Here is a 9,439-nt window from a genome sequence, read left to right as displayed (position 1 = left end):
CATGCGGAGAAATGTTGCCCAGGTCCTCTTTACAATGGACCAGAGGTTATGAGATGGACATTTTTATGTAAATATGGTTCCTGCCCAAGCCCTTTTCTCTTGGAATTTTTGGGCAGTTCCCCGTCCGTTGCCACTTTTTCTTCAGTGCCAGACCACTTTCTAGATGGGCCCTGAACACTCCTCACCCCGCAGCAGTTTCTTATCTGTGTGTTTAAGGAGTCTGCGAGGAACCCTGAAGTTTTAAGGTCCGGCGCCCGGGCCCTCCAGCGAGCCGTAGCTCCAGGCCCCGCCCCTGGGCCCGCGCTCTCTCTACTGCGCATGTCAGGTTTGTGCTCCCCCTCCCCCGCTCAGCAACGGGCCGAGAGGCGGCGGCGGCGGCGGCGAAGGCGAAGGCGAAGGGGGCGGAGAGGGAGGAGCGCGGCGGGACTGGGAGCGGACCGCGCGTACTTCGGGCGGTGGGATTCCCTTCTCGTCGGCGGTAGTAGCCGCTGCCGCTGCAGCTATTGTAGCAGGTTTGTGTGAGGTGGGTCTGGACGCGGGGCCGCTAACCCGTGGGTCCACGGGAGGCAACTGTGGGGCCTAGCGAGGGCCGGGAAACCACGGCCTTGCTTAACAAAGAGTCGGAGGAGCCTCCGGGCACCGGCGGCCCAGGGGGCCGGGGGCGGATGGGAGTGTGAGGCTGAGGCCTCGATGGATCGTTCCGAACCGCGTCGCCGGGCAGCCCCTCTCACGGCTCCTGCTCCTCTCGCAATTCTTACCGAGGCCCAGTTGGCGGCTTCCGGAGCCAGCGCCTGCCGGGCTAGGGAAGCGATTTGCAGGATGCCGGGCTGCAAGGTAGGGATAGCCACGGGGAGGATTTTGACCAAGGTAGGCAACATTTGGGAGATGCAGTGCTCCAAATCGGGGTTACCCGATAGGCAAAAGTTGCCAAATTGGAAGGGTGTAAAAGACATAGTCGATATTTGCAGTCTTTGAGTAGATCAGTGATTAGCATCACCATCCTCACCCAAACTTTTTTATGGGCCTTCTTGAGAGTATATCTGGTACGAGTAAGTAGTTTATACGGAGTTGTAAGCCTATGCTCCAATAATATAAAGGAAAACTATCGTACTAATTGAGAATTTTAGGGATTATAGTCTGCTTGTTACTTTAATGAAGCATTTTCGCCTTTTCTCCCACTCTTTTAGGCTGCGAGTCAATTTTCTCTGGCTTCCCTGTGTATTATTTGTTGTAAATGACAGGTTTCTATACCCCCCCCCCCCAGCCCATATACGCACCCAGAAGTTCCTGAAGGGCACGGACTATGTCTTAATTCTTTTAAACTTTCCAGAGCCAAGCCTAGTTCTGGCACAAAAGTATTTTGAACAAAAATTAATTTTTAGACTTTCAGTGGTGGGAAAAAAAATGCATCCTATATTTTTTGTACCTGGAAGGGGTATTATGTAGTGTAACCTGTAATTCATTAGTTGAAGAAACATTTTTTTGTGTGTGTGTGTATTTCTCAGCTCTCTAGTAGGTGCTAGGGATAGGTTTGTGGTCCCTGTTGTCATGAAACTTGTTAGAGGAGGAAAGAGGCATTAAGCAAATAAATTATACCGTATTAGAAGATGATTAGTGCTTTAAAAACATAAAGTTGGAAAAGGTGTTGGGGAAATGTGGGAGTTTGAAATAGGATGGTCAGGAAAGCTCTCAAAAGACAGGCTGATATTTCAGCAAAGACTGGGAGTAGATGAGGGAGTGAGTGAGCCCTGTATCTGGGGGAAAGGAACGTTCCAGGCAGAGGGAGCAGCAAGCTCAAAGGCCTTGAAGAAGACAATGCCTGGCCTGTTGGAATAACAGTAAGGAGACCAATGTGCTTGGAGTCCTAGGAGCAAAGGAAGGAGTAGTGGGAGATAAGGGGAGGGAAGAAGGGGCTGAGAACAACCAGGGCCTTTCAGGCTATTGTGGGGCTTTTACTTTTACTCTGAGTCATATGGGAACCATTGGGAAGTTTTGAGCAGAAGAGCGATACAGTCTGACTTAGACTGTAATAATTTAGCAGAATTCACAGAAGAGCGCAGTTCTTTATATTTGACTTTTTTTTTTTATCAAATTGATTTTCTTATATGCAGTCTTACTTTCTTAAAGCTAACAGAGGAAAAGGGTTGCTTCCAAAATAAATATAACCAAGCAATTACTTATATTTGGCTTTAGAAGAAAGTGATGAAATTCTTAGGTTTTATGTACAGATTCTCTTTTAAGAATTGACCATGTATAGCATGTGAGATGTTCTTGAGGCAGATTATTAGTGCCGTTAGTGCTAATCAACCATCATTAGAAGAACTCTTTCCCCACCCCTGAAGACGTAAGTGGTAAAGTAATGTGATTTATATCATCGGTTGATTTTAGCCCACTATTTTTAAAGGTGTCTAGATCATATCTGATTTTCCACCACTTTCCAAACCATAAACTCTAGCCAAATTGTCTTCCTTACTTTCCGTGCTTATTTTCTTTTCCTAGCCTTTGCTAGTTGTATCCTTCCCCCCTAGAATGGCTTCTTCTTTTGCACTTCTCTACCAAACTGGGATTTTTCCATGTCTAAAAGAAAAAGAAAAAAAAAAAAAAATTCATAGCTCTCTTATGAAGCCTGCCTGCTCTTGTGCTCATGGTGATCTCTGACATCTTCAGTGTTATGTGGCACTTACGTATGGAATCCTTGAGTTGAAAGGGATCTTAGAGATCTAGCTCAGTATTCTCTGTTTACCAATGGAGAAATTGATTTTTGAAGTAATAATGATAAACATAATGGCAGCTAACATGTATCAAACACTGTGTGCAGGGCTTTGTTCTAAGTGTATTTTTGTGTATTAACTCAATTTTTTTCACCAACCCTCTGAGGTAGGTGATAGTGATATTCTCACCATTTTACTGGTGAAGAAACTGAGGCTCAGAGAAGTTAAGTAACTTCCTTGAGGTTCGCATCAAGTTAGTGGCAGAGCTAAGGTTTGAACACAGCCGAGCTCCATATCCTGTGTGCTTTACTATGTTGTTAGGAATTTTTGTTTTTTTAATATACATTACAGCATTTTAGTGCCTAGAATCATACTAACTGGCACTTGATTTTAGCCTATTTTGAATTTTTTTCCTTAGCCAAATTGTAAATCTCTTTGGATCTCCTGTATATTAATAAACATGAATAATGAGTATCAATTCTAGAAGACATACTGTGGGAGATAAAAAGTGAGTAAGCCCATTTCTTCACCCATGAAACTTGTAACATGGAGTTAGAGAGATAAACAAGAACACTGGTAAACCAGTTGTCATTGAGTCAATTGTGACTCATGGTGAACCCACATGCGGTGTTTTAAGGCCAGAAAGGAAGTTTGAGGAGTGTCTTACAGTTCTCCAGAGAAACAGAAAGAGTAAGGTATAAGAGAGAGATTGCTTGATTGTTTTCCAGAACTGGCTGTGATTGTGGGAGGCTGGTAAGTCCAAAATCTGTAGGTCAGGCCACAGACAGGCTGTTAATTCCTGCAGTATTGTGTCTCAAAATCTGTAGGTCAGGTGACAGGGAGAGTGAAGAGTGAGTTTTGGCACAATTTCTGCCTGTAGTGTGGAGGCAGAATATAACCTGGAGAGAGCACCCTTTTTGTTCTTAAGGCTTTCCGCTGATTGGATGAGACTTGCCCACATTATGGAGGGTAATCTGCTTTACTTGAGGCGGAGCGATTTAATTACATGTAACTACTTCATAACAGCATCTAGACTAATGTTTGACCGAACAACTGGGCATCATAGCCTGGACAAGTTGATACATAAAATTAACAATCACAGGGAGGGAGATACTTGTGATCACTGAGAATCACGTTCACGTCATAGTTCTAGGAATTGGTATTTGAGATGGGCTTTGAAGGAAAGATGACTTTAGTGGATAGATACAGGGAGAATTTTGTGGGAAGAGAATCCACGTAAAGGGGTTTCTTTGAGAACTAGTGTATGTGGGGAGACTATGGGAGATACGAGTGAAAAAGCAGTTTGTTGCCATACTGGAGTATCTCATGCAAGCCTCATCGGAAATGTGGAGAGCTGTCGAAGAGAATGACATAATCAGATGTATGTGTTAAGATTTGGGACCAGAATCTGGAAGAAGAGAGCTCTTGCTGAGCATGTGAGTGCACGCCTTTCTTTGGGTGGCATTAACACATATGATGCGTGATGCTGTTCTGCCAGAGGAGGTAGGAATTTTTTTTCTCTTCACTGTTTATGTCTAACTCGGTATTATTTCACCATTTTATGCTTTAGCGGAGAGGGTTGCTTCTTAGAGGTTATGGAATATTTGCTGGTTGTCGATGCAGTCTCTAGATGTACTTCACCTTGATTCTTCCGGTAGAACAGGCAGAGCTGGGGGCGGTTCCCTGCCAGATGTTATGTATCGGTCTCTTCCGAGAAGCCTTACCTGACCATCTGTCTGTGATAGCTCACCTCCTATTCTACTTGCTCTGTTTCATTGTGGTTTTATTACCTGAAAATATTAGATTTTTTTTTTTCTTTTCCTGGACTGTGAGCTCCCTGAGGACTATATCCTCAGCACCTATAATAGGCACTGAGTGTATTTTTAGTTAGTACTAATTCTGTTGTATGTAGAGTTGGTATGAGTTGGAACAGATTCAGCGGCACCTAACAAACTTGTGGTGTGTAGGCTGGATAACATCCAAGAGACTCGTTAGGCAGTTATTGTAGTAGTGGAGGTGGAAGATGGAAGTAGAGGTGGGAAAGAGGGAGAGCGTGCCTGAGAGGTGTCTCCCATAGCACTTGTCACATAACTAAAACCAAACTAGTTGCAGTTGAGTTGGTTATGACTCATGGTGGCCCAGTGTATGTCACAGTAGAACTGTGTCCACTAGGGTTTTCAGTAGCTGATTTTTCAGAAGAAAATCTTCAGGCCTTTCTTCCGAGGTGCCTCTGGGTGAACATGAACTGCCTACCATCTGGTTAACAACAAGTGCGTTAAATGTTTGAGCCACCTGTGGACTCCGGGCACATAACAGAAAGTGGTTATTGGTCAATTTAAAGCAATGTATGTTACTACTAATACCGAATTTAGGTGGTTCTCATTAAAGCAATGAGTCGGAATCGACTCGACGGCAGTGGTTTTTTTTTTTTTTTTTTTTTTTCATTAAAGCAAATGGTAGTTACTAAAATTTTGCTGTGATTCTGTCGTGTATTAAATTATGTCCCCCCAAAAATGTGTGTATCAACTTGGTTAGGCCATGATTCCCAGTATTCTGTGGTTGCTCTCCATTATGGGATTGCAATTTTATGTTAAACAGGATTAGGGTGGATTGTAACACCACCCTTACCCAGGTCACATCCCTGATCCAATGTAAAGGGAGCTTCCATGGGGTGTGGCCTGCACCACCTTTCATTTCTCAAGAGATAAAAAGGAAGAGGAAGCAAGCAGAGAGTTGGACCTCATACCACCAAGAAAGCAGTGCTGGGAACATAGTGCATCCTTTTGGCCTGAGGTTTCTACCGTGAGCTGCTCCCAGACCAAGGGAAGGCTGATGACAAGGACCTTCCTCTAGAGCTGACAGAGAGAGAAAGCCTTTCCCTGGAGCCAGTGCCCTGAATTCGGACTTCTAGCCTACTGGACTGTGAGACAATAAACTTGTCTTTGTTGAAGCCATCCACTTGTGGTACTTCTGTTATAGCAGCACTAGATGACCAAGACAGGTTCTGTTATACAGTTTATTCTTCTCAGATTAGGTGCTGTTTTAAAAAAAAGCCTTTTTAAAAAGAAAAAAATGTAGTTGAATTTTTACAAGTATGTTTGTGTTTCAGATTAAGGGCTGAGGCCTAGTCAACACCATTGCTCTCTCATAAATTTGAAATAATTAAAATCTTAAAATGCATGTGCAGATGGAATTCCAATTCTTTAATTTTCAGGTTGTTATTTTAATGAAGTCTCTGAAGTCCATCTTGGGAGCTGTGTTAATTTCCATATGCACTGAAACGAATGGGTGTTTTCACTTCTGTCATCAATTTGGAGCCCTGGTGGCGCAGTGGTTAAGAGTTTGGCTGCTAACCAAAAAGTCTATAGTTTGATTCCACCAGCCGCTCCTTAGCAATTATGTGGGGCAGCTCTACATCGACTCAATTGCAATGGGTTGGGTTTTTTTTTTTTTAATCATCAATTTGAGAAATGTTTATGGAGGCAGAGAAGTTTCAGAAGCTCTTTGATGTGTTTGCTAGCTTGGTGGGAAGGATGTTCCAGGTATATTGTTATAACCTGAGAGAAAAGATAAAGGGAGCTCTGAGTGGACTCATAAATAGCAGGACTATACTTATTTTGTAGTAATCCTTATTGTATTTTGACTTCCCCATTAACTAGTCTGACCTGACCTGTTGCCCTTGAGTCCGTTTTGATGCATAGGGACCCTGTAGGACAGAGTGGAACTGACTTAGGGTTTCTAAGGAGTGGCTGGTGGCTTTGAACTTCGAACCTTTTGGTTAGCAGCCAAACTCTTAACCTCTGAGCCATCAGGGCTCCTATTAACTAGAAGTCTCTTCTCCGAGCAGTGTTTGCTTAGAGAATGTCAATTAATCTTGATAGCCTAAGCAGAGGACAGTTTTTCTTTTTTTTCTTTTTAAACTCATAAACCAAATCAAAATTAGGTTGGCCAGAAGTAGATCACCAGGCCTTTCTTCTGAGATGCCTCTCGGTGGACTCAAACCTCCAGCCTTTCAGTTAGCAGCCACGTGCATTAACCGTTTGTACCACGCAGTAAGATACACAGAAGACACAGTTGTTTGTCCTTGCTAGAGACAGTAAATTAGGTGGATGGGCACTGTGTTCTGCATCTACCAGTGAAAGACCTGGGGGCCTTCGGTTTTCTTTTGGTTGACCCAAATCTCTGAAGAGTATAGGAAAAGGTATTGGATATATTCATTTTGCTTCTTGCTAAGTCTGAGAGCCATTAAGCAGCCCTCACTTGCCCCAGATTGCACAGCCTGTCTGTGTCACAAGTTGAATTTTTAAAACCCAGTGTTTGGTTCTTTTGTAATATGAGCCTTTTGATTGTTCAGTAGGACTAATATATCTGTATCTGTTGTTATTAGTTTCCATTGAGTGGGCTCCGATTCATGGTGACCCCATGTCTGGTCCTACACAATCTTCATAATCCTTGGTATACTGGAGTACATTGGTGCGACCACTGTATCGGATGATAATCTGTTGTGAGCCATAGGGCTTTTATTGACCAGTTTTTTGAAGTAGATCGCCAGGTCTTTCGTTCTAGTCTGTCTTAGTCCGGAAACGCTACTGAAACCTGTCTACCATGGTGACCCCGCCAGTATTTGAAATACTGGTGGCATAGCTTCTAGTATCATAGCAACACCCAAGCTACCACAGTATGACAAACTGACAGAAGGTGGTGGTCTGTCTCTTTGCCCCATCCTTTGCTCCTTCCCTCCAGCTGAGGAGGAAGAGTCACTTGCTTTTCTTGTTAAAGGTTTCGATCTTGCCTCTTTGGGTCACCTCAAGGACTTTGTTCCTGTGAGTTTTCTGCTGCCGCCTCCCCCCCCCCCCATCTTCAATATTTCTCTGTTGGCTTTTGCTTATAAACATGTTTAAAGTTCTTAAAAAAACAAAATTCCTCTGTTAATGCCCCCACCGTCAGTATTCCTCTTTACCGTCTACGTACATACCAGTCACTTCTCAACCCTGCAGGGTAGGGTCTGCCCTGCTGCTCCACTGAGACTGCTTTCCCTGATGACGCCTGGTGTACAGCCAATAGAGGCTTTTTAGTTCTCCTGCTTACCTGACTTCTCTCTCTCTTTTAATTTTATTGTGGTGAACTATAAATGATAAAAAAAATTTGCCATTTTAAGAGTGCAATTCGGTAACATTGATTATATTCTCCGTGTTCTGCTATCATCACCACTATTTCCAAGTTTTTCATCATCCCAAACAGAAACTCAGTACCCCTTGAGCAGTAACTCCCTGTTCCCCCAGCCTCTGGTAACCGCTAATAACCTTTTTTCTCTCTGCATTTGCCTGTTATAGATGTTTCATATAACTAGAATCATATAACATTCATCCTTTTGTGTCTGAATTACTTCACTCAGCATATTTTCAAGGTTCATCCATGTTGTAGTATGTGTCAGAACTTCTCTTTATGACTGAATAACATTGTATGTATATATACCAGATTTTGTTTATCCATTTATCTGTTGATGGACACTTGAGTTGTTTCCAGTTTGGGCTGTTGTGAATAATGCTGCAGTGAGCATTGGTGTACTAGTATTTGTATGAATCCCTGCTTCCATTGGGGGGAAAAAAAACCGTAGCCCTGAGTCAATTCTGACTCAAAGGGACCCTATCGGACAGAGTAGAACTGCCCCATAGAGTTTCCAAGGAGCGTCTGGTGGATGTGAACTGCCGACCTTTTGGTTAGCAGCTGTAGTACTTAACCACTACACCACCAGGGCTTCCCTGCTTCTGTTAGTAATCTTATAATCACTTTCCTTGCCTCCAGCTTTTCCTGCTGTCTCATCTGTGCTTTCTAAAGCACTGACCTGAAGAATTCTCCATTTTGCTTAAAAATATGCCTTATGGCCAGCAGAATATTGTTTTGTATATTCTTAGTATAGAATACCAAACTGGCCACTTGGGCCCTGCCTGTCTTTCTGGACACGTGTCGTGTAGCTCTCCCAAATGTCCTACTGAACTCTAGTTGCACTGAACTATTTCCAGTTCTCTGATTGTAGTAGTACTTATTGTTCCCTCAAACAAAAATGCTGTCCTCGAATACTTCCTCCCTAGCCTAATGCTTCTTCAAATTTCAAAACTTAGCATCAGTGTCATCTCCTGAAAACTTCCATGCCTTCCCCCCACTCAGCCTGTGTTGTTTTCCCTCTCCTGAGCCACCAGTGAACGCATTTTGTGCAGTACCTTTGTTAGAACACTCACCTTGTTTTGTAGCTGTTGGCTAAGATTATACTGTGAACTCATGGGGAGAACAGGGACTGTTATCTTTAGTACACTGCCTGACCGTCTGCAGCAGGCTTCCAGTAAATCATCGGAAGTTTTCCTTTTCACTTAGAGATTGTTCATACTATTCTTAATTCATCTGAACCTGAACGTCTTTCCACCATCCCTTCTTTGCCTGCCTTCTGATTTCTATAGTTCATTTATTAGCCCCTCATTCTACATGGTATGTACTGGGAAAACAGGTTAGTCCATCATTTTGGGTGCTTAGGAGCAGCTCTTGTAAAAGCAGGCTTAAGTATTATCAGATGCTGAAATTTTCTTGCTTGTGAATATTCTTACTAAATCTCATCTCACTAGAATTATGTTCATTCCTCTTACTGGATTTTTAAAGAAATTAGCAGATGGCCTTAGTTAAATGCAAATTAGTGCAGTAAAACCTGTAAAACAGGTAAACCTGTCAGAGAAGGA

The 9,439-nt window shown here is 43.1% G+C and overlaps 1 protein-coding gene across 7 annotated transcripts in view; it reads left to right on the top strand.

Moving 5' to 3' along the window:
- Positions 1–300: 300 nt before the first annotated feature.
- The window catches only part of DDX42 (DEAD-box helicase 42), a 39,448-nt gene continuing 30,309 nt past the window's right edge, over positions 301–9,439 (top strand). For 2 of the 7 annotated variants that reach the window (XM_064270921.1, XM_064270923.1), the window contains exon 1: positions 382–512. The gene's annotated coding sequence lies outside the window, so the exon portion shown is untranslated. Of the gene's footprint in view, positions 326–381; positions 524–9,439 lie in introns of those variants that run through there. The other 5 variants (XM_064270922.1, XM_064270925.1, XM_064270930.1 and 2 more) reach the window with 4 other exon arrangements.

Source organism: Loxodonta africana, chromosome 18, assembly GCF_030014295.1.
Source record: "Loxodonta africana isolate mLoxAfr1 chromosome 18, mLoxAfr1.hap2, whole genome shotgun sequence".
In the NCBI taxonomy this organism is placed as follows: Eukaryota; Metazoa; Chordata; class Mammalia; order Proboscidea; family Elephantidae; genus Loxodonta; species Loxodonta africana.
This window is presented reverse-complemented; position numbering and strand designations above follow the sequence as displayed.